Source organism: Phragmites australis, chromosome 17 (genome assembly GCF_958298935.1).
Source record: "Phragmites australis chromosome 17, lpPhrAust1.1, whole genome shotgun sequence".
Classification (NCBI taxonomy): Eukaryota; Viridiplantae; Streptophyta; class Magnoliopsida; order Poales; family Poaceae; genus Phragmites; species Phragmites australis.
The window spans coordinates 11,832,692-11,838,695 of NC_084937.1; the positions used below are offsets into that span (position 1 = coordinate 11,832,692).

Genomic DNA, 6,004 nt, shown 5'->3' on the forward strand with positions numbered 1-6,004 from the left:
CTATGTTATTTTGTAACACATTTAATTCGTCCGTTATATGGATGTGGCATATATTGAAGGAAGACAATTCGAATCTTTTCGATTTTCAGTGTCCTGCTTTGTTCAGCACACATCCAGTGGAAATGGCATGTGATCAACTTTTTTGTTATCTCCAAGAAATTGATCCTTGAAACAACAATGATTGATCGCAAATAAGCTTAAATTAGCAAACGTCAAACACGTCATAAGTTTGTTGAATATTCAAATAACTGATATAAAATATACTGGTATAACGAACCATCCGATCACAGAAAGGTGGGCAAGGTCCATCGTCCATGCAACAATTGGATCTTTGCACTAAAATTTTAGGAAATTCTCAAATGGAAGAATCTTCTGAAAACTTACTTTACTTAGAGTTACATGATGATCTAATCTGTGGTATCAAGGTGACCTTTATCACACTCATTTTGCACAGGAAATGATTGTTGCAAATCAGGAAACAATATTTGTCCACTGCTACAATATGAATATTTGGACCATATAACTTCCTGAGGTTTCAGTTTCTGATGTTTGGTCTAGTATCCTCTTTATTTGGTTGAAGTTGTTTTTGCCAAATGCATCATTCTGAAAAATTGTTCATAGCTATATTTTATCTGGTTAAAATTCATTTTAGATGGGTTATGTTAAATGCCTGAAACGATTAAAAGTTGGCTAGAAGGCTCGAAGCATGCCCCATCTCCAGAATCAGTTTCTTGTTCGGTTTCGAGATACCAAACATCATCAGCAAGAAGCTCAAGGCAAATTGATGCTAATATATCATTGTTTTCTAGCATTTGGGCTAGAGGAACTTCTATTGTATTCTGTAGCAATAAATTTTGCAAGGATCCATCTCTAGAATGTTAATAAAAATATCAGTTAATTGAATATTCCCTATTAACTGCAATGCAATCATCTGCTGAATGTAACTTTTGTTCTCCTTTTGGTGTTATCAGAAACGTTTTTCAGCTATTAGCTCAGCGGGAGGTCTCTGCTCGAACAAAATACCAAGCTAAAAAACTTTGGACGAAATCTCCCAGATGTGATTCTGGTTCAGTTGAGTTAAAATTTTGGTCTACCGATGCTCAGCATGATCTCTTTTCTTGGGAAGGGAACTCTCTTTTCATCAAGACAAATATATAAGAACAATTTCTTATTCGTAGTAGTTCATGTCCGTATTGAGATAAGAGTTCAAATGGTTTGGTGTACTTTTATCATTTGGTTGGGTAAGCTTTTTGGACCTTAATTTTTACAGGGCTGAATCACAGTCCTTGCATTGGTCAGCCGAATTTTGCCCACTTGTGCCTGCTCCGAGGTCAACTATCGCAGCTGCATTCAGTCCAGATGGGAGAACACTTGCTTCCACACAGTAGGTTAATTTACTTTCTTAATGTATGACTTACTCTGAAGAACATTTAGACTAACTGCTCTTTATTGCCACTGGTGATCACACTGTTAAAATAATTGACTACCAAACTGGGAAATGTTTGAAAGAGTTGCTTGGACATCAACACACTCCATGGGTGGTATGGGCAGCATAGTTTTTTCTTACTGTATTTCGTTTCCTAGAATATGCTTTAAAGCTATTATAAATAAATAGCCCAATTGTAATTTGGTTCCTAATAATTCTTTAATTATCAATGGCTTAAATAATACCAGTTTCTCATGTATGTGTCCATGTTGCATATTTTTCATTTCGCCACACATTTATTAGTTCAGGGAAGCATTATAAGGATGTTTTACTAAATGAACGGCAAATATTTGTTTCTCAATATTGTTTGTTACTTTTCATTAAGGTGCTGTTCCATTGCAGGTTAGGTACCATCCATTACATTCTGATATCGTTGCCAGCGGAAGTTTGGATCATGAAGTTCGTCTCTGGGATGCTAAAACATCACACTGCATTGGAGCACACTACTTCTGTAATCTCTCTTGACAGACTCAATTGTCATTTTTTCTGCGGTCTTCATGAGTATTTCTCGAAGTAGCGCTCATTAACTTTTCATTAAATTCTTTTTGCAGATAGACCAATTGCGTCTATTGCGTTTCATGCAAAGGGGGAGCTTCTGGCAGTGCATCAGGTCACAAAGTGAGACCTTTTCCGTTGAATTTATGAAAGAATCAAGTTTTTTAGAAATTGTAAATAATATATACTAATGTTCAAATTGTGGACACGTGTCAGTTGTTCATTTGGGACTACAGTAAGCGAGGTGAAGCTTTGAACCCAGCATTCCAGCAATGGCACTAAGAACCCGCCGTTCACTAAAATCTGTCAATTTTCATCCCCATGGTGCGCCATATATACTGACAGCAGAGGTAGAATTTTGTGTTCACTGCATTTATGTTTTTCCTAGTTTCGTATTTGCCGTCAAACTAATCCAGAGGTTCATTTGCAGGTTAACAACCTTGATTCTGGAGATTCAACACTAACCCCTGCAACATCTTCTGGCTATTCGAATTGTCATTCAGCTGTAATTTTGGCAAACATTAACTCGATGTGCTGTCCTCATCTTGAGTCTAGGTTGTTATCACGTTTCTTGCTCTGGCCTGTATATCATAGGGATGACAGAACATATGTCCGCTTTGCAATGATCAAGATATTGGTTCAACCAATGTGCAACAGAGATTATATTCTTTAGCTGAAAATTCACTGCCATCAGATGCTGAAAATCTAGAGATTAGCTGGTTGATTTCACCTGTGGATCCATGCCCTGGAGAACCAGGTGTGGCTAATGATGATGATTCAGTTTCAATGTCTTTGGACGCTGGAACTGAAATGGATACTGTCAGAGTGGAATCTAACTCAAGAGTGCACAGTGGTAGTGCTGCTAATAATGAAAGGTTTAGTGACAGAGACAGTACACAAACGTTGTACCTTAGCAGCAATATCCCAAATCCAGCAATAGTTCAACATTCAAGACCTGTTGGCCCAAGTGGTATGCCAATGGATCCATTCACTGCATCTAGTCCATTACCATACATGCATAATTTAGATCATGTAGGTGCTTCATCATCAGTTCCAGCTACTGCTGGCAGTTTTAGTGGGTCAAGTCGATACTATACCTCACACACTCATCAGATGGCCTCTGTACTTGGGGTTGGGAGTTCGCTTCTGGGTACTCAAATTGATGAAGCTGGGGTTCGTGCTATCTCATTAGGTGTTGGGTCAGAAGTACCTACGTTACTGTTTGAGGCTAGTGGTGTTCTACTACCTTGCACAGTGAAACTTAGAATATGGGGGCACAACATCAAGGATCCATGTGTTGCATTTTAGCCTGGAGCATGCCGTTTTACAATTTCACATACTGTACAAAAGGTGCTCCAAGATGCCTTTTCTCCATAAACTTTCCTGTGTAACATATACTAGATCTTTTCATGCTGTTTGTTAATTGAACTGGTGCATTGTACTGCACACAAAATACTGATTCTTTACTCTGTTCTTATGCTTCTGAACTGGTGCAAAGCTGGTTTTGGTTTTGGCCAGCAGCAGTAATATGTTTGGTTATGCTACAAAACAGTAGCGAATGAAATTCTTAACATGCAACTTTGTCGTTTAGCTTTGTTGGTGACTTTGAGTTGCGCTTCCACCATGTTTGATGAATTCTTTGTTGCAGTTGAGTTTTGATACTTATTATTTGCTTACTTGAAGTTTCCAATTACTGCAGTGAAATGGGCACCCATTTTCCCCCCTGTGGACGATTTTTGGTTGCTTGTGTTGCATGCATGCTACCCTAAACAGAAGGTGGCAATGGAAGTCATTTACCTGTGCAGTATGATTCTACTGGGGCTGGAACATCTCCAACTCGCCATCCACTTCCCTCTCACCAAATTATATATGAGCTTCGAGTTTATTCTCTTGAGGAGGCGACGTTAGTTTTCTTACTGCTGTTTTTTGCACCATCTTTATGTGGCTATTGTTTGCAGATGGACTTAGTAATTCATAATTGTTTCTATGTGTCCTTTGTAGGTTTGGCACAGTCCTTGCGTCTAGAGCAATAAGGGCAGCTAACTGCTTAACTTCTATTCAGGTTATTTTCTTTTTTAGGGTGTGAGCATTTCTCTTTTTATCCCCAGGGTATTTGCTTGTTTAAAGCAGCAAATATTTCTTGCCACATATTCCTTGTCTTCTGAGACCAGTAACATCTCTTAGGATGATGATCTATCTCAGGAATTGTTCTGTGACCTCTATTTTTCATTGATAGCCTGTATCGTCTCAGACCAATACATGATAATATTGTTCATTATGGTTCTGCTGTTATGATAATTAATTATGGACTCATTCCAGGGAAGCTTTTTAATCATCTGCACCATGACATTTTCCATTTGCTGCAGTTTTCACCTACATCGGAACACATACTATTGGCATATGGTCGTCGTCGTAACTCACTGCTTAGGAGCATTTCTGTGGATGGGATGACCCTAGTTCTTGTGTACACTGTTTTGGAGGTAGATATTGACATATTGTTAATTTAACCTAAACCATATGTTGGTTAGACTAATATATGAATTAGTAAACTATTTTACAGAAAGGCTGGCAGAGCTGCTCTCATGATACTTGTTTCTGATGCTTCGAAATAGATGCAATTTACTCGGTATAATTTACAGTTGGGATATCTATCAAAATTTCACTTGATTTTTATCCAATTGTCAAAATGCCACAAGAATAATGGCATTTGACAATTTTTAAAAGTGGCATTTTTCTATGCAGTTCAGAATAACCTCAGACTATTAGAATCTAGGTTATGAGCTTACATCATTGTTTTGTCCTCTACCATAGGTGTACAGAGTTTCAGACATGGAGCTTGCAAGAGCTCTTCCAAGTGCTTTAGATGAAGTCAATGTTGCGTGTTTTCATCCTTCCCCTGGAGCAGGTCTTGTTAGGTGAGTTACAAGTTAGATCAACAACAGAGATGGAATAAATATATGCATTACTGATGCTTATGGTGAACGACAGGAAAGGAAGCTTAGGCTTCTTCAACACAATGGTGCAAGCATGGGGCTGGATTTCTTAGCTGGAAAAAATATGCTTGAGGTAGCACTTTCCATCAATAATTTTTTGGTCTCTGATGTACTTAATTTGATATCTAGTCATAATGTGCTTTTGTTTTGATCTTTCCCAGCATATATACTTTGCATCAAGTCTTGATTAACCAGGTTCAAGCATTCTTTTATTGTTGACTGGCAGTGCAAATTATAAACAGAAAGTGAACTACTATTATTATAACAGTGGATGATTTAGTTAGTGTTTTTTGGTAGATGCGGTCGAATGGATCATAACCTTGCATGCACACACAATCAAGACCTTCCACCATGTATGATTCAAAAACAACACCTACACAAAAACCAAAATATTTATATTGTCATGTTACATAATGAATCAGATAGACCAACATATAATATGGGATTGCAAATTGGATTGATGTGTTTTACCTTGACAACGATATAACCTCCCTTCGTCATCGTTGAAATCATCGGGTTCATCCTAGTATGCCTTGAGTTGTTCTATGGGTCGAACGAAGCAGTGTGAGAACACATAAAAATAGAGTACAATGATGGATAATATTTTACCTTCATCCGACGAATGTAGTTCCAGTGGTTCAAATGTAACAGAATCACAATGTTCATTATCGAGATATGGATGAATATCAGCAAGATTCAAAGGATCAGGCGTTCCAATTGTGATGTGTGTAGTATTTGATTCCACGAGTGCATCGATATTTTTCTATTGGCGGTTAATACGTAGGCTGTGTAAGTATACCGATCTACGCTCATCTGACATCTGCATGCACCACTATCGACCCTTTTGATGTTTACGGTTTGTCTTATAACCAGAACCCTGATGGTCACTGCTTGTGAAACTGTTAATGCCACTGCTAGCTGTATCTATCAGATAATGCACTCACAATAGTCTCCCTATTGAAATATATGATAGATGATTTATGGTGAAACAAAACCAAGTAATTAAATCATCACCATACATGTGGGATTC

General features: G+C 37.9%; 1 pseudogene; it reads left to right on the forward strand.

Moving 5' to 3' along the window:
• The first annotated feature begins 666 nt into the window (after positions 1 to 666).
• On the forward strand, positions 667 to 5,165 carry LOC133896867 (uncharacterized; annotated as a pseudogene).
• The last annotated feature ends 839 nt before the right edge of the window (positions 5,166 to 6,004 follow it).